The following is a 24587-nucleotide window of genomic DNA, read 5'->3' as shown; positions in this document are numbered from 1 at the left end:
CAACTTTGGAGCAGCAGCCATAGCAGCAGCAGCAGCAGCAGCTTTGTCCAGCATGATGTTCGACGTTTCGCTCCGCTAGCTGAGAGCTGTTCAATTCCTGACGACCGGTTTTGATATCGCTCTCGACCGACATGGCCGGGAGTCGATGCACTCACCGCCGCGCCCCCGCTCTGTCCAATTCCTATGGAAGTTTCAGCGCGTGGATCGGGAACGGCCAGTCGCCACGCCGAACCGCTCGTTGTCCAGCCCGGCAGTACCCCGGCGAGCTATTTGCGTGGTGTTCCTTCGTCCCTGTGTGTGGGCCTTGCTTTGGGATAATGGACCTGTTTAGCCCGAGAATTTTGATCGATATCTAAAATCCCGGAATAATTGCCGTCTTATCTCGAGATTGCCGGAGGCAGAGGAGTCAGGGGCATCGTTCGCTGGCATTTGTGGGAATCTGATTCCGCGCACGGTTTCATATTGATCCCCCGCCTTTTCTTCCGCCGCGCATCTCCGCCCAATCCGCATATTTTCTCTCCCGTAGCTGCGCAGGACGAGCGCGCGTGCACGCCGTCGTGCCGCGGAGGGCTTGGGTTGTGCCGCCACGCCGGGGAGAGCACCGGGTTCAGTGCCGGGGCAAGCGGCCTGTGTGCGTGCGCAGCTCGAAGAAGCCCGGTGGAAATCTTCAGCCTTGCCGCGCAATAGCGGTGTCGGGCAGGTGCCCGCCCGCTCGCTCGGACGTGGCCTCCGCAGTCGCTCGTTGCCTTTCTGTTACGAAGACCGACACACCACGAACGATCATTTCGTGCTAATTTAGCGGCTTTCAGTTTTCTTGCTTGTGGCCGGTCGCCCATGACCGCGCTCACGAATTTAGAAAATTGAAGCAAATCTCCGTTGTTAAGGCAGCAGCCGTAATGCCCCCCGCGTGCGCGAGACGGAGGAACGTGCGGGGGCGTAAGTGTCGGGGGCAGGGAGGGCACCGCGTCAGGAAAAAATGGAGATGCAAATTTCATCTGGTGCCGGCTATCACTTGGCGGCTTCATTGTTGTCTACAATGCTGTCAGCCGACGAGCCACGAAGCCACGGCTGGCTCTCATTATCCCGCCAAGGGGAGGCCTTGGCAAGCGCCCTGGCAGAGTCGTCCTATGAAATTTTAATGCGGAGTCTTCGCTCCGCTGCCTCTTCCAGAAATTTTTCATTATCGCGGTTGCCGACAAGTGGTGACATTTTATGTTAATTCCCCTTAATAGTGTCATCGTGCTCAATTGAGGGAAGAAGAAGAAGAACAAAAAAGAATCTCTGTTTGTGATAAAACGATTAACAGGCAATGAACTGTAGGTTTTATTTTTAAGTAGCTGGGAAACCAAGTGTAACCTTGTGCGTGTTTGCTCATGTGCAGTGCGTGCTTACAGCACCAATGCTCTTGATGAGATCGCCAAAAATGTAACGCACAAAAATATAACTCAAATAGGCCATAATTTGCATAATTATTAACGCGATGAACGGCCATTCGGATTTTTTTTGTCTGGGGAAAATGAAACGGGATTCCGGGGGAGTCCAGGCATTAGCGGTGGATTCGCGCGTACAGTGCGTGTTTACAGTGCACGTGTGGACTTGCAGGGATTGAAGCCGCTTCTGGACTCCTGCCCTCGTCCGCAGTTCAACCTTTGACATGTTCACCACGATGGACTCGATGGAACTTGACCTTTGACATCTTGTCCTCCTTCGGTTGATCCATCTTAGAATAAAAGTTTGCCTTTTTGTGGGAGGGCGGGGGTTGCGGGGCGGGGGGGTGTGGCGGGCGGGGGTGGCGGCTGAAATCATTTCCTAAAAACAAATTGGCAAGTTTGCGTTACAGGCGGGCGCGGCAATGCCTAATGGAGATTGCAAATTTGCGCACGGCCCTTTGTGTCTGGGCAGGCAATTAAAGTGTGTTTGTGCATTCGTTGGCAGAGGAGCGTGTAATGAATTGTATTATCACATCAGACGCGGCCTTGCCTTTGCGCGTTTGCCTTGGAAGTGCGGGCACTGGCGGTGTATGGGGCAGCCGCGCGCCGCAGACTCGTTGGCGAGAGTTAAACACGCTTTAATCTTCCTCGTTTCGCTCTGGATCTGCATTTGATGCGTTTCATCAGCGAGAGACACAGCCCTCGCTCCGTTGCCGGGCCCCATGTTTTTTTGTTCGATTGATTTTCATTTTTCGTTCTCTCTAAACCGCCGATGCTGAGCCGCGGCAGGCGCTTCGCGGCGCGCGGAACCTCGCGGAGAAGCCGACAACTCGCGACATGCGGATGGGGCCCGCCACCGCGGGGTTCTGCTGCCTCTCGGCTGCCGTGAGAACGTTGGGGAGCGCCGGGGAGCTTCGGGGAGCTCTGTGGGGCGCTGGGGAACGCCGGGGAGGATGCGTATGCTGGCCACGAACTACGAAGCTCCTTGTCGCATGGCCATGCCGAGGGAATGTCGTTTGTTCCGTGCAGCCTCTCGTCTTCTTGTTGGTATCGCGCAAACGGGTGCCAGTCACTCTGGACGTTCTAAGTCGCCGAGCGCGGTTTGCGCAGTGTGTGACTCGGTTGAACGTGACAGGTTTATTGCGATGAACGAATGTGTCCTCGCAAAGGTAAGCATCGCACAATCATGCTCGGTGCGCTGTGAGATGATTCCAGTCGCGCGGAAAGATAACAAACACAACCCTCCCTCCCTCCTCAAATTCCTTTTGCGCATCTTTAAGAAGTAATTTAAATATGTGGCAGAGTGGCTCAGAGGTCAGAGTGCTGAGCTGGCACCGCTGAGATCCTGGGTTTGAATGCAGGCAGCCAACTTTGACTGAAGAACCGGCTTCTCAAATTTTGTGAGTCGATGGTCTCTGATGACTGCACGAAAAACGTGACATTACACTTGGCGCTGGATTTATTTCGTATGAATTCCAGCACATTGCCGTGTCACAAATCTAACTTTCAAACGCAGAGCCAGTAGGGTCATGCTGGCCTGAATTGTGTGGACCAGAGATCACTTGCGGGGAACTCGGAGGTAGCTCTGAGCTATCTACTTTTGTGGGCCGTCCTCTTGCAGTGCTCCGCGACACCTTTCACGAGCCGACGCCAGTGGCACAATGAACACGAAGTTGGGGGGAACGTGACAAAAACGAGAGTTGGGGAAAGTGAATTAAGTCGAGTTACAAATTCCATCTCTGCATTGTTCTGTGCACCGCAGATATGCAATTATCTCATTAGGGTTTAGCAGATCTGGATAATTTTTTATTCCTTGTAGCACTCACAAACTTGGGGATCCAGCTCCTGAGGAGCCACTCCCCACCGTTACTCCATCTGTGGATACCCAGTCCCCAATTACGACTTTTCATTGCGCTGCCACTCCATACCCGCCCACTGCCGCCATGCAGATGCATTATTTATGCCACCCGTTGCGGGCATACGGTGGCGCGCGGGGTTTGTTAAAAATTCAGGTGGCACACGGGGCCCTGGTTTCGCAGTTTGGGCGTGAGGTCTTGAAAGAAGCTGCATGCGGAGGGGGACGGATTCTGTCTCAAAATCCTAACTGCTGCCACCACCTCCCCCTCTTCAATGTTGCTCAGGCACAAAAACAAAGACCCCCCGTATAGTCTTAACAAACTGTTAGAGCAAGTGCTGTTAGCATGCATCATTGAAGGCTGGCACAATGTTTACACAATGCACCGATTACTCATTTGAGGCTGAGACGACCTAGGGGAGGCCCAGGACTGGTTCAGATAATCACAAGTGGTGTTGACCGTGAGCGGGAATCGAACCCGTGTCACCGGGTTCGTAGCGCACCGTGCTAACCGCTACGCCACCGCTCCCCGCACTCACGCACATGCACGCACACACGCACACGCACACACACGCTCGGGCAAGTGTATTCCCACACATGCCTCTAAAGGCACTGATGGTGCTGCGAGCACAGCTTCTGTTTGAACAGCAAGTTTACCTAGCCGCGGTGGCACGCAGCTAGCACCAGCGGCGAGTAGTGTCTCAGCCGGACTCGGGGGTGGGGTGTGGGGAGGGAGGCCTCCGTCCAGCAGGGAAGTCAAACTATTGTGGATTGACGTTACGGAGGCGTTTGTCATGTTGTACGAGTTTTCATGTTCGAGACGCCACTGACGTGCTTTATGGCCCAGGAATGTCCCACGCCTCGTGCGCACGACCACCGGGCGACCGTGCTGAGCCAGGCCGGGCCCAGCGCCATTCGGCCACCCACTTTGGGACTACGCTTCCCCATCGGTTCCATAACTGGGACACCGGGCGTCCGCTTCTCTCACGGTGGCACCCGCTCAGTTCAAAGGAACTCAAAAACAAACGCCTCGTGAAAGACCCAGCGCAGAAGTTCCTTGGGTTTGACCTTCCACAAATCTCACGGTCTACCCCGAAACTGCATCCGCAAAAACCATGGCAGTAGATGCGGATACCTGATGCACAAATGGAAAATGTAAAACTCTCCAGTTAGTGTGCGACTGTGGTCGTCCAGAACAGACCGTACGACGCATGACGACGCAATTTATGAAGGAGACATCACGGCGAAAGAAAAAGAAGACCCGCTCAGAACCCGCGTTGAATGGGGCTGACCCCGTTATGAGTCGTGATGACACGGGAGACGAAAATGGCGTCCGCGTGCCGTGACATCACACTGTGTATTGCGTTAAAAATACTAAATACACAGCAAAAGAGCGTTTGATGTGAATGTATATCTTTACACATATATACACATAAATATTAACATTTGTATCTAACACCGTTTTGATCAATCAATTTCAAAGACAATGCATATATTATCAGAGTACGTTATTTGTTTGCATTCTGACCACAAGTGTTGTGGTTAATGCAGACATGATTCCTTGTAAAAGGTTTCAGTTTGGTGTTTGAACATCTTAACACAGCTGTTTTGTTGCCAGAAAAAAGGGGAAAACCTATTCTCATTTTAACATTGCCCAACCGAAACCCCTCTTGTGAACCTGGTTAAAGCACAGCTGGTTTACCCGGTTTCGAACGGAGGATGTAAGCGGTGCCCGCTGGGCACTACTCCGACCTCTGCGCCACCCTGCCCCCCTCACATCAGGTCACGGTCTTTGAATCTGCTGACGACGGTCGACATCCACACGAGGTCCCGCCAGCCGTGTCGGGGTTAAACCCCCCACTCAGCATCGCGCCAATGCTTCTCCGTAACCACACTGATTTATACTGTACACTGCAAACATTCAATGGCACGTAAATAAAAAAAATATGCATTCTGTTTTTTTTTACTTTGGAAGCATGTTTAAATATTCATGCTGTTTTTGCACGAACCGTTTTTTTTTCTGAATCATAATGGATTGCTTTCCAGATTCTTCCACCGAGCTCAGTCATTTGTACATATATTTTATTTAATGTATCATTAGTCTAAGAGAGTAGTTGTTTAGCCTTCGTGAATGATTTTTACGAGGTCTTTGCGATGCCCGGCGGTGCCAGCCCACGGCTCGTGTGTTCTCCACGAGACTGTTTGGCGACGACTAAACGCTCGGTATCAGAACTCTCGGTATCTGAACTCTCGGTATCTGAACTCTCGGTATCTGAACGCTCGGTATCTGAACTCTCGATATCTGAACTCTCGGTATCTGAACTCTCGGTATCTGAACTCTCGGTATCTGAACTCTCGGTATCTGTACTCTCGGTATCTGAACTCTCGATATCTGAACGCTCGGTATCTGAACTCTCGGTATCTGAACGCTCGGTATCTGAACTCTCGGTATCTGAACTCTCGGTACCTGAACGCTCGGTATGTGACACCGGGGGCCGTGTCGGCGAGGGCCCAGCAAACCACGCAGCCACATTGGGGCCGCGGGTATCAAGAGTGCAGCGATACAAATATATCCGACCTGGCCAAGGGACAGCTGCCACCTTTCGCCGCCGCGACTGCAGCACGCGTCTCTCTACGCCACCCATTAACGTCGGCTTATGACCAAGGCCTGCATGGAAGGCAGTGCAGCAAAATCCATTGTTGTACTGTACTTCTACACTCCCAAGTTTGTGCAAACCACTTGCACTGGCACACAGGGGATATTTGACCAGTGCGGGCGGGTTGCAGTGGCTATACAAACTGGCCGTATGTATACGTGTATATTAATATGAGAAAAGAAGGCTTGCTCTAACACCAGGGCTGGCTTGCCCCCTGCCTTGCCTCGCCCTCTCCCATCCCTCTGCCACCTCCCAGAGGCGACGTTCGACGTGGCGGTGCACTTCCTGTACGAGTGCCTGCAGAAGATGCGCAAGCTCATTCCCAACGTGCCCTTCCAGATGCTGCTGCGCAGCGCCTACTCGGCGGGATACGCCAACTACCCCGACAACTCCGCCTTCGAGTGAGCGCCTCGCACCCCCCCCCCGCCCCTCGTGGCGGCAGCGGGATAAACCGGCGCCGTTCGCCGTCAGTTTTTTTGTCGCGGGGCCGAGGCACGCGCCGAACGTGTTCATCACGGGACCCGTGGCGTGTCCCGTGACGAACACCGACCACAGCGGGCGCTCTCGCCTCCAGCCCCGTCGGCCTTGCTCGCTTCGGCTGAATGGGGGGAACGCTCACCTGTGGTCAGGCGATTTGGGGGCTCGCCTGTGGACAGGTGGTGATGGGGTGATTAGCTGTAGTCGGGTGACTGGACCCTAGCCCACAGTCGGGCGGTGGGGCGGTTAGCCGGAGTCAGGTGACGGTGATCAGTGACGACAAAGTGACAGGACCCTCAAAACATCGCCTATTGTTGACGTTTCGTATCGGGGCATTGTTGTTAACGAGCGAGTTGAGTCTTTAAAATGATATTGCAGTTTGACGTGCACTATGTGCCACTCTGGTTCACGAGTAATGCAAGATATATCATAAGTGTAGGATTTTCGAAGTGTTGTGCCAACCTTTTACAGAACATTACTATCTGGGGAGCATCTCGCAAGTACAGCTATAGTTGGGCAGTCCAGAATAAGTAACCTGGGGGGCTTTTTTTATATCAGAACGGCGAAGGCACGCAGGGAACATGATGTGAGCAGAACAAAGCTACGTGAAACCCACAAATATTCTCGCAGGAAACTGATACAAGACGCATAAATCCAGGCGCAACAAAGATTTTAGGAGACATTTATTTCACGCGGAGAGTTGCCACCGCATCTGGCAATTTACCTCGCTTGCCCACCGACGCTGGACCGGCTGATTTATTTACGCGCAGCGCGCTTTGGCAGAATTAGAGTCGGTTTTCTGCCCCGTGGCTCATTTGGATATTCATGTTGTGCCGTGTTGCGGGGGCACGCATGTGAGCCGCGCCGGTCCGCTTATTGATCCCAGTGGTGGCACGAGATGGATGGGTTGAGCGGGTCCGCTGCTGCTTTGAAACTCTCCCTGGTTCTGCCATGGAAGCGCTGCGTGCGTTCCCTGGCACGGCGATACGTCAGCCGATGGCGCCGGTGGCAGGCTGGGCCCCTTCACGAATTAAAGAGGCCACGCGGAACGGAAAGCTTCTTGTCTAGGAATACCTTAGGAGGTGATGATAATCATCATGATTATAACAAGAGCGACGTAAATTTATTAGTCTCGGAGAACCGCACTGAGCGTCAGGTTTCGTTTGTCGAGAGGATGCTACGTTGGGATGTTTGGACAATTTGCTTCGGTAGGCTCTCGCCATTAGTCTGGCGACCAAGGGGAAGGTGGTGGGAGACTGCTAGGCCACATCTCAGTGGTCACGTGGCGACTGTACGTCAGCTGCGGGATCTGTTAGAGAGTATCTAGCGTTGGCAGTGAGGTGTGATGGTGACGTGAACAGCTTCACCCCTCACCGCTCAACACAACTCCAAGGACATTGTGGGGCTGCGCGGGCACTGCCCGGGCACGGCGATCCACGTGCACACTCACGACACGGCGGGCGCCGGGGTCGCGGCCGAGGCCGCCGTGGACGTGGTGAACGTGGCCCGGCATGGGCTGCCCTGGTGGCCTCGCCGCAGGGCACGGAGCTCGACACGGGTGGGCGTGGCGGGAGTGCGCGGCTCAGGGCGGACACGGGCGGGCACTATCGCCTCGCAGGTGGCTCTCCTCTGAGTTTCCGGGTCGTGCCGTGCGTCGTTTGGCACGTTGTCCGACGTCGAGCTGCGCACACTCGAGGCTTGTTCAGGAGCTGGATAGAGTGGCTGCGCAGTGCTTAGCGCGTTGCGCGATGAACCTCGTGACCTGAGTTTGTGAAGAAGCTGTCCGCATGCGGAGTGAAAGATGTCAGGCATGATGCCTGCACAAGCTGCAAACACACCGGACAGGTATTGGACGGGCAGAAAGGCGCGTCGGTGTCGGGGGGGGGAGGGTGTGCGGAGAGCGAGACGCGGCGCTGCCCACCGCGCGTGGGTGGTGCTCTTTTATCGATTGAAGTGCTGTTTTAATTGGCTGCTGTAGTCTCATTAAGACCGTGCGCAGTTGCTATCCGTTCTGTATTTTTGCAGGACTTTTCCTTCTTGCTTCTCAAGTCGAAGTGCTTATCGACTGAGCGCCCACGCTCCTAGAATATTTTTTTATTTGTGTGTTTTTTTTTTAATGCCAATTATATTCCGATTGTGCACACGTCTATGAGATGAAGAAATCCATGTGTCGCGAGGAGCAGTGCATCACCACCACCACCACTCCCGGAAGGTGACAGCACTGAACTACTTCTGAAGAACCTCCAGGAGCTTCTTTACAACACCAAGAGCAATGACTTTCATATGCCTGCATCACACTTCAATCAAACTGAACATTTTTATTCCACAGCTGGAATTTTGCCAAATTAACAGATTTTCTTTTTTTTAATAGCATGGCTTTTTTTAATCAGCAGGCATCAGTAAACCGGGCCAAGGCTATGAAACCCACTACACTCGAGACCTCAGTTTTATCTCGGCAGTCCCAGCTCAGTGCTCTTGACATGGGATGAATTTCCTGAACCACCTCACTGCCCCCTCACCCGTGTTCTGTCTTTAAAAATCTTGCAAAGCATGAGCGGGGTGGTGGTGGGGGGTGGGGGTGGACATTGTACTCACCCGGATTGACTGCTCACGAATCGGCAGCCTTCACCACCAGCCAACGACGAGCGTGCGACCTCCCTCGTCGCTCAGGAGACGTGCGGCCTGACCCTTATCTCGACCCCGTCGCTGCGGAGCGCTCGCCGTCATTTTCAATAACGGCTCAATAACACGCGGGCGCGAATCGGACTCCCCGCAGGCATCGACCTGCAGAAGGTGTTCGACTACAGCGAGTACTGGGAGGTGGCTCGCCAGCTGTACGCGCCCTTTGACTGCACGGCCACCATGAAGTCGGGCAACTCGGACGTGTACGAGAACGAGATCCCCGGCGGCCAGTACACCAACTTGCACTTCCAGGCGCACAGCATGGGGCTTGGACACAAGTTCAAGGAGGTGAAGAAGGCCTACGCCGAGGCTAACAAGCTGCTCGGGGATCTCTTTAAGGTGCCACCTCCCACGTGCCACTTGCAGGCGCCGTTTGCACACGCCGCTGGCACACGCCCCTGCATGCACGGCAGAGTGTAAACTATTACATCTTCCCTGTGTGCTTGCAAATAAGGCACGAGTCTCCCGCCGGTGAGCTGCCAGAACGCACCGCCATCACCCCCCCATTGTGCCCCCCCCCCGTGGCTGCCCCCCCCCCCCCACCGCCCGGCCGCAGGTGATGCCGTTGTCGATGATCGTGGGCGACCTCGCGCTGTGCATGCTGCAGAATGGCCTGACCCGCCAGGAGGTGTCGCTGCCCAAGTCCGTCGTGGAGTTCATGCAGGGCGCCATCGGGGTGCCCCCCGGGGGCTACCCTGAGCCACTGCGCAGCAAGGTGAGAGTTTGCCCGTCGCTCCGTCCAACTCCCATCCAATATCTGAACCCTCAACTGCTGCCGAGTTGCCCGGTGCCACCGGCAAGAGCCCTCCGCCAAGAACACCGAAGGACCCGTTGTGTGTGACCAGTTGGGTTTAGCGGTGCGACATTTCATCGCTGGTAGCCGTGGCGCCCGCGCGGGTGCCGGAGCCTGTGCGCATCACCTGGTGAGCCCGGGGCAAAGTATCCCCGGCCACACGGCGTCCCCAAATACTCTCGTTGTCATTTCACTCGGCGGAGGCTCGTATCGAGCCCCTAGGATGAGGGCAGTGGTCAAGGTCTGTATCGGGGATGCGCGTTATGAATTATTGATAACCTGTCATGGGACTTCTAAGCCACAATACCGCGAGGTTACTTACACTTCAAGGGGTAGACGCTTCTGGGTGCTGCACACGTGGGCTTAATTTGTCAGTGTTGTGCCCAGAAGGAATCTCGGGCAACTTCACGAGTACACGGAACGGGAGGGGGACGTTCCTCAACTTTCGTGAGTCTGGCGGGCAGTGATGGGAGCGCTCCGTTATTATCGGTGTTCTGTTGAGTGGAGGCAATTTGGCCAGTGCAGGGAGCGGGTTGGGGGTGGGGGAGGGGGTCGGGGTGGAGGCTGGGCGGTGCCGTGGCGCGGCGGAGCTAGGCGCGCTGCGCGAGTGATGGAAATGACGGTGTTTGGAGCGGACCCCTCCATGACTTTCTCCCCCTGGGTAAACGCCTCGTCGGTCAGGCCGTGCGCACCGCCGGCGTGGCGACGTGGCCGCTCTGTTTTAACAACGATGAGGATGGCGAACCACAACGACAACAACGACAAAGAGCAGTGCTCGTGTTTATGAAACTGGCTGGGTCTAAGATGAGTCGAGCGCTGCCGGACGGCTGAATTTGACAATTGGAAAGCGACACGCCGGCCTGCCTGCATCATTTGGGCTGCGCATCACCCGCGATGGCCTCCGGGGCAAGGGACGGTGACCCAAACAAAATGTAAGCAGCAGACGAAGCGTACGCAGAGAAGCGTGGAGAGGCGTTTACTTGGAATCACTGTTGGGAAAGACCGGAGCGCATGGTCAGGGAGCCAAGCGCGAATCGTGAACACGATATTGACCGTTAGAGAACGTATGTGGGCGTGGGCAGGACACGCGGCTCGAGGAGGAGGACGATGGCCAGCGGGATGAGATTGGGTGACGGCCAGAGAGGGCGTGAGACGGATTGCGGCGTGGCGTCGCCTCCACATCCCCGAGGTTTTAGTTTGGTGTGAGCGATGGGTCGTAGCGGCAGATGCCGTGCTCCGGATGCCGTGTAACTAAATGGATGCGGGGAACAACCGGTTGTGAAAGGTGATGCAGATGCTGAGCCACCGAAGGCTGTAAACGCTCTACGATGGGTATAATAAATCCACACAATGCTAGCATACGCACGCGTCTACCCCGAGGCGCGCAGTTACTTCTCTCGTGTGGACAAGCGATCGCCACCTGCCCACGGACCGCTCGCACACACGGACGCACGTGACGCGCGCAAATGAACGCAAAACCACGAAATCGGACAAACTGCTGTGGGTAGCGAGGGCGGCGTTTGCGACACGAGCACCACGGTAGAGTGCGCATGGGCGACGCCGGTGGATCGCCGACGGCTCGCGGGCCGACGCGGGAGCCATCGCCGGGGTTCACGTTTGCGTGGGCGCTCGCCCACCTCGTCGTGAGCCGTGAGCGCGGTGCGTCCCCCGGCTGGTTGAACCCCTCGCTCACGATGCGTGCGGGGGGCCGGCGCGGCGCGATCGTTCGTCGACCCAATCGTCAGGACCTCCTCTCCCCCCACCTCACCGAGGACTTGTGGACAACGCTTATAGCTGTTAAGCAGTGCCGGGCAAGTCGATCGATCACCCCTGCAGAGCGTGCAGAGGAGGGCGGCTCCGGCTCCCGCCCCTCCTGTTGCGCGTGACCCACGGAGGGGTCGTGGCGTCCTCCACTCCAGCCGGTCACTCGCGACGAGCCCCGTGTCATCCCGCTCTGGCAGGCGCCGCCGTGGCGCACGCGGGGCGGGAGCTTGACGGTGCTCAATTTGCGAGTTTCGTTCGCCAGCAAACGCTCTGCTCTCTGCGATGCGTGTTTTTTTTTCTACGCCCGTCACAGCGTAATTGTGCCTGCGCGGGGATAACGCCTGGCAAGCTTTCCTATTGGAAACAACGCCGCTGTAGACATTACATTGAGTGACAGTCGACCGCATGAGTCTCATTCACCGTTTCACATATAATGCCTTTTATGGCACCCGTTATGGTCCTTAGATCGTTCATAAATCACTCTGCGTACAAGCCCGGAGCTGGAAGTAATGCACTTGGCATGCTTTATTGAACACTTGCAATGTCGGGTAATTCTTTAAATCTCTGAAACGACTGTAAATTACATTTTAATTTATGTATTCCCCACACATCAAAGAGGTGTCAGAATGCGTTATAAACTGGGACGCGTTCTATCGGTTACACTGAAGGTGACCACAAGGGGATGCGGGAAGACGAACGGGGCTTTCGGCGGGCGGCCACGAGTGCTCGCGGGTCGTTTGCAAGGCCCGCTGCTCGTTCCCGCAAACAAAGCACATTACGCCGGGCTTGTGGCGACCTATATTTAGATGCGGCCGCTGCCGCTGCATCAGCGTTTTGCTAATGGTTTGTCTCTACGCACGGGAATTAAACACACGTGGATGGAGCGCCGCGACCGAACCGGCGACTGATATCCGCCTCTCGTTGCCGTCTTGGGCCTCGTCCCGTCGTTCGCTTTCGAAGCCAATCGAGGCAAATACGAATTATCGCGGCCGTTCCCCCGCTAGCACTCGTTGGGTCAAAATAACTCGGTCACCGTTTTGAGGAAGTTTTAATTATTATGTTTTGCCAAGTGCGTCACGTTTACGACATTAAAGAGATCTGATCTGTTGCAGTCAACCAAATCGCTTATAATAGGGCGATAATTCAATTAGTACAGAGGTGCTGTGCAGTTCCCAATCATATTAAAGGACCCATAAAATTCCTCAAGCAAGCTCCCCAATGGTGTCGCGTCACTTCACCGTGGACCCTTAACGATTGGACCGTTAATTAAACGGAGTTTATATAGCATTAGATCTCCTCAGATGACGGTGGATCATTGCGATACCACTACGGATCATTAACACTAATTATTGCAGTGTTATAGTGGCGAGGTGATACCGGCTACGTGCAGCGGGCACTAGACGCCGGATTTTCTCGTTGAAACCGTGGCGCGTGCGGATCGCGGCCATAGCCTCGAGTCAAATCGCGCTATCTTAATTAATTCTCTCTCGTCGAATCCTGCCCATGGCGTCGGTTCCGTGATTTTTGCCGGTGGCGCAGATCTGGCTCGATGGCGTGCGCTGTTTAAGGAGGCGACAGCGGCGCGCGTGACCGGAACGTAATTGGGTCACACCGCACGACGTCACGTGCAGAAAAAAAACACCCAGCTTGCACCGTCGCAGGCAGAGTGTTCGTTGCTGCCGGCTGTTGCAAGGATTTAGGCAAACGCCGCGAAAATTCTCTCTTGCAGCGCCCACTCTAAAACTCGCCGATAACACCGCCGTCAGCCTCTGCCTGTCAAAGCTTTCACGCGGTGTGTTGAGTTTTTTTTAATTGTCATCGCCATCATCATGATCATCACTGTAAAGGAGGCTACTAAGGATATTCCAGGAAGCACTTTTCCTCTACCCCCCCCCGTCTCCTGCTCCCTCTCCGTCCTCGCCGTAGCGCCGCCCCCGTCTCGGTGCCCGCGGTGCGCCAACATGGCCGCCCGCTGGCCCGCCACCTCCCGTTTCGGTGGTGAGCCGTCAGCGGTGATTGATGGATTCGGTGTCGCCGGCGCTTCTGCTGAGACTTTGTTTATGGCTCTAGCGCCGAGGAAGACTCCATTGTTACGCGCCATAAATAACGGCAGCGCGGCCCTCGTGCCGAACGCTGCTCAATGGCGCGTCCGCAAATGTCCGCACGCTCTATCGCGCTCCTTTTGTGCGCAAAAGTGCAACGCAAACCTCTCCTGTCTCATCATCATCGTCGTCGTCATCATGGGCGGATTCGCGCTGCGCCGGAATGGGACATTAGGCTCCTCGTTTGGTGACATCAGTCACCGGACTCACCGCTGTGCGCCGCGCTCTGCCGCCGCGATATTTAATCGGCGCAGACGAGGCGGTCGGGTGGCTTGGGGCTGCGATAACCGCGCCGGAGCACTGAGCCGGCACCGCTGAGTAGCGGTCGGGTTTCAGCCTCAGGCTTTGGTTATAGAAAGCTGCAGCCATCGAGCTTCTGGGTTCGAATCTGGGTCTCGGCCGCCCGGGATTCACTCGGGTTCTCATATTTCCTGCACAATTACAACCAATAAAGTTTTTTTTATTAACTCAGGATATTCCAACTCTGAAATGAAAATTGCATCACCGTGCAATTACCAATTTTTGCAGAGCATATGTAGATGTATAAAAGTATGCCTCGAGTTTGAATGAATGCACAATATGGCTAGGTGGCTCAGCGGTAGAGCATTCTGGAACGATATCCCTCTGCACATTCGCAGCATCACCTCAATCGCCTCCTTCAAGAGAGACTTAAAAACTCACCTCTACAATCATGCTTTTGAGCGACTCTGAGCTTGGCTCCGCGCCTCTGAGTTGCGGCCACTACGTCTGAAAATTTGCGCGTGTTACATATTGAACTATTATTATTATTATTAAGTGGCTCGCAATTGGACGGTTGCGAGTTCACCTCCCGGTTGGACGTTGACTTGACCCATCATCCCTCTGGGATGAAGAAATAAATACCATTCTGTGTGGGGGAAAGTCAACGGCAGTTGTCCTATGGATAAACATGTTCCCACCATGCGACTGTGGAATTTCCCCCACAAACCCAGATCGGTAAACAGGACGTGCGCGCCGCGTCAGTGCTCATTTGAGCAGGAGATCACTCGGATTTTTCCGGCTCGTATGAATCAGGAGATAATTGAAAGAGAGACTCCGAGTTCGCTCTGTGCAATCATCTCCTGGGGCGGTGATCTGGCACCGAGTGGTGCGTTGCGACATGGGCGAGTCGATGGACGCGTCTGTGTGTTGTGACGCGACACCGCGTGATTGGTGAGTGGTGCTGCAGGTTAGGGGTGTCAAGGGCCACCCTCCCATGGGGCTCCTCAAGTGGTGGTTTTTAATCTTCTTCAAATTGGCCCTCATCAATATCCAGGGACAGTACGAAAAAAAAAACTCCCCACTTTAAATCAAGACGTCTGCTTGTCACTGCTTAAAATAAGACCAAATTCAGACACTTCATTTAATATTTATACTGTTTATGAGGTTCACTCGACTAGGCGTGAGTTGTGACGGCTTGGGGAGCCCTTCATCCAGCAGTGAATTGAACATGCCTGCTGACGATGATGGTTAATCGATGATGATGTTTAAAAAAAAATGAATCGGCTGAACATGGCCATGCAGAGGCCTGCGTGCAGCAGGGAGCCACGTGACCCACGCGCGCGGTGGGGACACACAGAGGGCTGCCGCTAGTACCGCCAACGCGGCAACGGCGGCGCACCCTCCCGGCGTGCCAGAGCAGCGCAGCGCCGACTGTCAGGCTGTGCGCGCGCCGCTGTGCCGAGGCGCACCTTGTAATTCCCTCCTCTCCCTTCTGTCATGAGCTGCTGTCTGCAGCCGAGAGAGAGAAAGAGGGAGGGGAAGAGAGTGTGGCGGGAGGGGAGGTGGGGAGAGCGGAAGGAGCATTGGCGCAGGGGCCATTCGGACTCCGCGAGGCTCTCACGCGGAAGGAGGCGTCTTTTTAAAAAGATTCCGCCGCTGCAAATGTTAGCAATCGCCGGCAATTGGGGCGATCGTGCCGTACTTTTGCCCACGTCTTTTCAGAGCGTGGGCAAAAGGTCCCTCCGAGCGATCTGTGAAAGCGATATCAATTTTTAATTAGCTTGTTGTCGTTCCCCTTGGCAATATAATTAAATATCCCTCGGAGGGGGGGCAGCGATGGGGCGGCGATGGGGCAAGGTACAACCCCGCCCTACCCCACATAAAGGTCAGGATCATCTTCCCGAAGGGGTCAGGGGTCACCTCCCATAATGGTCGAGGTCACACCAATGATGTGCTTCTCTTTAAGCGTTACATCTGCCGGTCACTGAAAGGGCACGCGCGGTTACGCTGGCTGCTGAGATAAAATATCTTTCAGGCCCGGGATTTGTGTCTGTGTTCAGCTCACGTGATGAGGCTCCTTCCTGGACTTTAGTTGAGAACGCTGTAATTAGGGTAGCTGATTGTCCAAATGTTTTATGTTTTTATTATCTTACAATATACATCCTGGATGAAGGTGAAGCCGTCCCCACACCTTGTCGGTCTGGAAGTTGTTGGACTCTACTTCACCACACTGGTCACTGCGAGCTGGTGAAGGGAGGGATCCCGGGCGAGCGCAGATATCACTCACCATCGATGTTAGCTGTGGCAGGGAGTCGAGCTCAGGTGAAAGGCTGCATAGTGCAGTGCAGTAGTTGGCCCGCTGCTCCTCCGCTCAACGTTGTTTAAAGACGAGCAATAGCAGCGACATTCACGAAACATTCAAAGTAGGTCAAATTCAAGATGTAAGTGACGAATAACATTGTCCCAAGTCTTACAACAAGAGCTTTTATTCCCTTCAGATGGTAAACAAAACCACCTGAGCTGCGGCGTTCAGCATCGCAGATGTCCAATCTGTCCGATCGTTTTGTTTCGTCGGTCGCATTTGGCAATGACTCTTGCTCCCCCCGCCGCCCCCCCTAACCGTGCCTCTACACGGCCGCGTCCCCGCGCGTCTGTAAGGCGGCAGACGGGCCGGCGGGCTTGATGGCTCTCGCCTCGAAGCTACAAGCTCGTTGATAGCGTTCCAGCGGCGCGTTATTACCATGGGGGGCGAGCGGGCGAGAACATCGGTCTCGGAGGCGGCTCGCCAACGCCGGACCACCTGGTGGCGGCGGGCGCCGCCCCCGTCCGTATTCAATTGTCGCGGCGAAAAGCTCAGAGGTGTAACAGCCTCCTCGGCGTGGGCCCATAGGAATTTTAATTGCGCGCGTTGAAGCTCGAATATTCTTCGCGCAATATTCTCCTCGATGCTTATCGGGCTTATGATCGTTGAACACATCGCGATTTTCTGCATCATCTGTCCACTCGGTCTTTAAGTTCTCGAAGCAGAAAATTGGGTTTGTGGTATAAAATAAAATAAATCATGCGGTAAAATGGGCCCGATTAGCGGCTCGTCTGCCGCTCGCATCCCGAATGGGCGTCTGGTGCGGTTCCCTCGGTGGGCGGAGAGCCCCTCGGAAGAGGGCCGACGATAATCCGCCACTCACCGCCACCACAAATAATATATATATATCGATCTCGTGGACAATTTGCCGTTTTGATAATATACACATTTCATTGATTTTTATTTCTTGAAGCGTAGTCGCCGGCTTTCATTTGTTTTGCGCGTTTGGAAAAAATTGCTTACAGAGAGCATCGAGGCGTCTGTATTGTTAACAGCTTTGTCTCGCGATGATTCACAGGCGAGCGATCCACCCACCGCCAGCTCATTTCATGTTGCGTGTGCCGAGCGCTCTGCAAGGAGACTCACCGTACCGGCGAATGCACCGCGCGTGTGCCACGAGAGATCGGGAAAGGCGCCGAAAGTGTCACGGTTCGCCTGGAGACGAATCCGGCTGAAGTTCTCCGGCCGATTTACCTTGCACGCATTGCGGCACGGGTACTACGCCGCAGGTTAACGCGGCCTATCTAGTCGCGGTGTAACTGAGGGATGACTGTCAATCACGGCTGCCTCCTAACGGAGAGAACGTGTGGCTGGATTGCGAGTGAGGGTTGTGGCGACGCTGGTGGTGATGCACGCCGATCGGTATTTCGTCTGCACGATACCCGTTTGTTGAAGTCCCGTCTCGGTGTGGTGAGCAGAGCACTGGGTTAAGAGGCGGCTTCTGTCCGGTGAGCAGAGCAGTGCGGCAGATTCTCTCGTGCGCCAAGGATCAACGGCTTTCCGGCCACCATCTTTCGCGTGGCTTTTCCAGGATGTGACAAAAAGTCTCTAATTTGCGTAATTGGCTCCATCGGTGTACGGTACAATGGAGGTAATTTGCAGGAAAGCTGAATAATTATCTTGCTCCAGGTTTGTGGCCGCACACTTCGTCCAAGGCAATTAGCAGTCGACAAAGTGTGGGCGGTTACGTCCATTGTGTCCCGGTTAGGGTCGTGCGGTGCAGTTTATACTGCAGCGCGCATTTTATTTGGGTCACACAATAATCACTGTTAATTGTGGAGAATATAAAATCACAAAATAGGTAAGCTGACTGCACGTCTCCTTCATATATGCGTCTCTCCACGTGAGAAATAAAAGTATTGAGTACACAATGCGTCGGCCCCACGGCCTTCTCGAAGTGCGTAATTATGCTGCCTTGATTCAACGCAAGCTTACTCGACATGCAGTATATCGTCAGCAGAATCAGCCTTGCTCGAAGCAATGCCCTGTGAACGTCCACATGTTATAGGCAAGGATCCTCGCCTTTAAGATATGAAATTGAACAAATTGTTTCGTGTCATTGCATCATCAGTGGCGCACGAGCACAAATGATAAAACACTCAATGCATTCGGCAATAAAACTCTTGCCTTCAAAGAAGAAATGAATATATGATGTGACGTTTTTGGAAATAGCCCCTTCTTCATAGCGATGACCCTTCATAGCGCATAATGTGGCTACGAAAAGCCACGTCGTGCGGCTATTAAGAATGGCCACGTGATGTGCCATGAAAAAGGGCCATCGCCTGAAACGTTGCCTATTATATACTTTTCCATTCAAGGCCACGGTGCTAATGACAAACGTGTTGAGTTTTTTTTTCTCTCTTTAAACAATCGCTCGTGTCGCTGTGGAGAATATAAATAACGACAGATCAGCTGACAATCCACCTCCTCTTTCAATTGGGTGCCGACATGCTCAGATGCTGCTACACTGGCCATGGGTTCTAGACTGGGGCTACCTGCCCAAAGCATGAGCCTGGCGTCCGTCATGAATGAGGCTATTTTGTCTCTCCATCGTCCGTCTGTCCGTCGGAGAACACTCTGCAAGTCTTTGCGAAAAAAATCCAAATCCCGCGAAGCGATCGCCGCGAAGCGTCCCGCTCGGCTCGCCAGCACCGGCGCCCTGAACCGTGCGTAGCTGTTGGGTCACGTTGGCGACGAAACATTTCGAAAGAAGCACGCATATTTAAGCATGGATGTATTAATTAACGATCTGCGTGCGTTAGGCGTGTGCACATTCGGTCAGAGCACCCAACTAAACTGCGACTCTCTTAATGGATTGTGGCATATATGCATACACAATAATATTTCAACAACAATTACATCTCTTTGTTCGAACGTTTGTGGTGGTGCTCTCCGCTTGTAGTGGCCCTGAACCGGTGATGAGAATGTTTAGATTCTGTGGCTGGGGCTGCCGTGCACACAGAGTGAGGTAAACGTCCATTGGTTCACGCTCGTGGACGACTTCCCTCACATGGCACTACAATGGTTAAACATAGGGTTGTCCGTTTTCCATCTGTCTACCTACTCGCTTGTCTGTCTGTGTGCCTGCTTGATTGTTCGTCTGTCCCTCTGCCAAACTGTCTGTCTGTCTGCTTGTCTGACTGCGTATGTTCCTGTCTGCCTGTATATATGACTATCTCTGTCAGCCTATTTATTAATCTTTCTAAATGTCTTGTCTGTTCATCTGCATGTCTGCCCGCCCTATAGCTGTCTGCTTACACGTTTATCCATCTGTTTGTCTGCCTACGTTTCTACTTGCCCGTTGACCGTCAGGCCTACCGCTTGCTCGTCCACTTGCCCGTCCGTTCACCCGTGCGTCTTTCCCCGTCGTGTCCCTCCAGATTCTGAAGGACATGGAGCGGACCGAGGGCCGCCCCGGGGCGTCGCTGCCTCCCCTGGACTTCGTGCAGCTGGAGAAGGATCTGAAGGGGCGGCACGGGAGGGACATCACCCCGGAGGACGTCGTGTCGGCCTCCGTGTACCCGCTGGCAAGGGAGTGCACAGGGGAGCAGCGCACGCACCAGCAGGTCCCACACCGTTGTCAGATGCGATCGATCCACTGCTGGACGAAGGCCTCTCCCCGTAATCCAACAATCATGATCTATCCACTGCTCGGTGAAGGCCTTCTCTAGGGGTCTCACCATCGGACTGTGGTCTATCCACTGCTGGACGAAGGCCTCTCCCCGTAATCCAACAATCATGATCTATCCACTGCTCGGTGAAGGCCTTCCTAAAGGGTCTCACCATCGGACTGTGGTCTATCCACTGCTGGACGAAGGCCTCCCCAATCCGTCATCGTCTCTCGTGGTCTTGCGGCACAACGTTCCGTCGAGCTGCTGCACGCGAGCTGGATGTATCGCTCAGTCTCCACGTTGGTTTAGCTGAGTCGGTGGGACAAACTCAATCGGTTAAATTAAATACAATCAGTCAGAGGTGGTCGGGTCACTCGGAAATCAGAGGCGCACTGCGCTGATACCGCTGAGAACCTGGGTTCGAATCCGGGTTTCAGCCATCCGTGATAATTACTGGGTTCTCCACAGTAGCGAGTTGACAATATCGGCCGGGTCACCAATGACTGCACGAAAAAAACCATAATATTCCTTTTCTTGGTTCTTTCGGTAAAGTCACGTAGAAGGGAAATGAAATAATAAAAATAAAAGATAAAATACAATTCTCTCGACGTTTCGGCCACAACGCAAGCAGCCGTCCTCAGGTGAAGAACATGTTTAATTTTTTATGTTTATTTCTGTTTTATTTTTATTATTTCATTATTTCCCTTCTACGTGACTTTACCGAAAGAACCAAGAAGATGAATCCCTGCAGTCACGAAAGCTTTAAATCGAAAAATCCATAATATTCCGTTTGGGTTTTCGGTACGCCAACAGTGCCTTTCTTGCACCACAAGGAGTACGCCGACTACAAAAGTCTAAAACTGCTTACATGGTGGGTTGGGGGCAGGGGGCGGGGGCGGGAGGCATGGGACGGACCTGACCCTGAAGGCGTGTAAATATACATGCACAGATAGTGATGCCAAGAGCTGCCACACCGTCAATTTCACCCGCTGGATATGAGACATTCCGGTGTGCGGTATTGACTGGGTTTTACTCAGCAGTCCATTACCGAGCATCGAGCATTGGCAAGCCCCGAGTTTCCGTGTGGCCCAACCGCACAGGTGATGCGAGCGTTCCTATGCGGCAGTGGTTTGTTGTTGCGCCTGTTAATAAGTGTGCGTTTTTTCTCGGTGTGCGAGTTAAGTTCAGAGTTGGCTACAAAAGTTAAGTTGTTTAAACGTGCAGATTTTAAAATGCAAGCTAAGATGCTTGGCCTTTGTGATGTTTTTTTTAAAGGTTTTACTTGACGTGTAATATAACCCCCGCTCAAGGTGGGTTGTCAAACATCGTACGAACAAATTCAGAGATGGAATGAGGTGAAGTGGCGGCGCGGTGAGCCAGCGATGATAGTAGACTCACACGGAGTGGGGGGGGGGGTTGGTGAGCCAGCGTTGGTGGTAGACTCACACGGAGTGGGGGGGGGGGGGTTGGTGAGCCAGCGATGATGGTAGACTCACACGAAGTGGGGGGGGGGGGGGGCTGGTGAGCCAACGTTGACGGTAGACTCACACGGAGTGGGGGTGGCGCCGTGTCTTGCAGGTGTTCGACGAGTACAAGGAGTTCACGGCGCAGTTCGAGCCGGTCGAGTGCCTCAACACTCGCCTCTTCCTGGAGGGGGGCCCCAAATTGCCGAAGAACTCCAGGCGAGGCCTTGCGCCTCGTCGTACTTTGTCATCCCTCGTCGGCCCCGCGACGGGCCGGGTCGCTCACCGCGCCGCTTCCGCCGTGATTCACGGAGCCGCGGAATTGCGTCGTCGTCGTCGTAACGTTTCCATGCGCCGTTGGGGATATTTTTTTGCGTAAACGCCCGAGGCGATTTCTCTCGATAACCAAAAGGCAAGCTGAGGGCAAACGCAAATACCGACGCGCTGCGCACGCACAATCACTTTGACCTTTATAAATCGGTTGTACGTTTTTTTAAAAAGAGACGCGTGGAGATTTATTTTTACTCATACGGTCAAGAGTGACGCATAAGTAATAATAACGTTGCGGTTACATCTTTAATTTCTTGATTTATTTCAAATTCGCTTTAGACGACGGTTAGCTGTTTGGAAACGCAGCGGACTCCCCCCTCCCGCACGGTTGTGGCGGTTGTTGTTGCGTCCCCGCTGCGCCGAGCGTAATTACCCCGCGTGTCGATCCCTCTAACCCATATGCCTCGCTTTCTCCTCCGCTGCCTCCCTTTGACTCGTCTATCCCGCCGGGTATAAATCGGTCAATTATCTAACCTGGGAAATGGGACATACCCTGAGGCTTGAAGCTCATTAAAGGATGTCTTCTGTTTGGGGAATTTCTCCTTGCCGGTAGGCAGCATATGGCCCGCCATAATTGTGCGTGGGACTCGCGCGAGGCTCTGGCAGCGCCCGCGCTTGACGCGTTGCGGCGCCACGCCGGGGAATTTGCCGTCTCCCCGAGGGGGCCTCCGGTTTGTCGCCGGCTATTGTTGTTATTTTCCCCGCGACCGCTCGACTCGCGCTGTGAATTGTCGCGCCCCACGTTGGCCGCTCGTCGACTTGGGTGGCATTCATCACGCAACACTGCGTTGTCCCGAGGCCATCGGTCACGCCGGCACTCCTTCCACGAACGCACGGTCTCGTTAAGAAGTGGATACCTGCGCTTACGCACGCACGGGCCCGCGCACCCGTACCCACGCGCAAAGTAAGGGCACTGACATTTTTGTTTTTAAACAAACCTCAGTTCGCCGCTAATTCACAACGCGACGGGTGTTGCGCAGGTTGAGCTGGAGAGGGGGAAGACGCTGATCATTAAGGCGCTGGCTCTGGGAGACCTCGACAAGGGCCACTGGGAGGTGTTCTTTGAGCTCAACGGGGAGCTCCGATCGGTGCTCGTCAAGGACACCAAGGCCATGAAGGTAGAGACGCACGATCCAATCGTCGGCCGCGTTTGAGGGGCGCTGCATTTTTTATTCGCCATATAAATTATGTATTGCCGATGTCTCCGCGCGATGCTCTGATTCCTTTAATAAAGAACGGGGTTCAATCGCGTGGTCTTGAAAAGAGTAAAGATCGGCCAGCGTCGCCAGGAAGCCCCCCGCGACGAGGGTGGCAAGCGCGGTGACGGCAACGCGCGACCTCGTTGCGTCGTCGCCTCCGTATGCGCACAGCAGGGGGGCCACGCCGCCCTGCGCCGCGTGGGCCGCAATCGAGCGCCGACCTCTCCGACCCCATCGACCTGCCGGCCGATGGAGGGGAGCGGCTCGCGCTCCGCTCGCGCTCGGCGTGCGTGCGGGGCCACCGGTTGTGGAGGACGCTGTGAAAGGCCGCTGGCGGTGATGGCTCACGCTGTGATCTCGCGGTGTCCTCTGCTGCTCCTCGCCAGGGCGAGCCATCATCTCCACGAGACTCGGTGTGCACCACAGTCGAGGGGCGGCGGTGGTTGTCGCGCTGCGCTGTGAGCTCGGCGACACTGGTTCAAAACCCGGCCACGGCTAACGTCGGTGGAGAACGATGTCTGAACCTGTCCCGAGCTTCCCTGAAATCGACTCGGCCTTCAACTAGTACCTGGTGTGTAAACACGAGTACTCGTGAAACAAAGGCGGAAAGCGGACTGTGCGTTAGCGTGGTTTCTGCTCTCGTTCACAGAACATGCACGTGCATCCCAAGGCGCTGAAGAGCGTGAAGGGGCAGGTGGGGGCCCCCATGCCGGGCAGCGTGATCGAAATCAAGGTGAAGGAAGGGGAGCAGGTGGAGAAGGGGCAGCCCTTGTGCATGCTGAGCGCCATGAAGATGGAGACGGTGGTGAACGCGCCCATGACGGGAAAGATCACCAAGCTGCATGTGCAACCCAGCATTAATCCTGCATTGAATGAAACGCGTTTGGACGTGCCTGCGGGAAAAGCCTGCGCTAGCGTCCGCGCACCATTCGTCCTGGAGCAAGGCGCGTGCCTGTTCGTGGGTATCACCGCGGAATCTGACCATTGCAGCAATTGACACTGAAATTATTACCTCCGCCCTCTGCTTTCCGGGGCTCGCGAGTGAACAGGGCAGACAGCGGCACGCGCGCGCTCTCGCGTTTGTCTCTGGATGTGGCTCGCAGACACAATATTATTTCACGAGGTCACACGGCACATTTTTACCATTCTAACGGCAGATTAACCCATAGCATTGACGAATAGTGGAGAAGTGGCGACGGGAGCATTGCAGAGTTTGCCTGAAGCGCTGAACCGACCGTCTGTGAGACTTGTCGAGTGCACGCCGTCTCCAGAGTTAGTTGAGGATTGCTCGGCGTTCCCGCAGAAAGCACAGATTCTCTCCGCCACGACAGCATGCCATGCCGCAACCACGGGTAATTATATGCTGAATTCGGAATGAGGGAAAAAAAGTTTCTAATTACATTTCAAATCCAAAATTTAAACCAGGACGTGTATTAGTCCCATAATCTGTTCTCTGTCTCTGAGAGGGGACGAGGCAGTGTGAGCTGTGAGCTATTTCAACCCTTTGCTCGCAAGAAGACGGAAGTAAAAAGAACACAGTGTGAAATAAGTTAATGCTGCGCTATATTTTCAGAAGTGAGCAGACAAAAGTAAGAATGCCGGAGGCCACTATCTTATCAGTT

At 54.3% G+C, this 24587-nt stretch overlaps 1 pseudogene; it reads left to right on the top strand.

The window, feature by feature from the left end:
• LOC133342170 (pyruvate carboxylase, mitochondrial-like) overlaps positions 1-23962 on the top strand; it is a 48346-nt pseudogene extending 24384 nt beyond the window's left edge.
• Positions 23963-24587: the final 625 nt, after the last annotated feature.

Source organism: Lethenteron reissneri, chromosome 14, assembly GCF_015708825.2.
Source record: "Lethenteron reissneri isolate LAM-NWPU_2019-01 chromosome 14, ASM1570882v1, whole genome shotgun sequence".
NCBI classification, from domain to species: Eukaryota; Metazoa; Chordata; class Hyperoartia; order Petromyzontiformes; family Petromyzontidae; genus Lethenteron; species Lethenteron reissneri.
The sequence above is the reverse complement of the archived record's forward strand: the minus strand, read 5'-3'. Positions and strand labels throughout refer to the sequence as shown.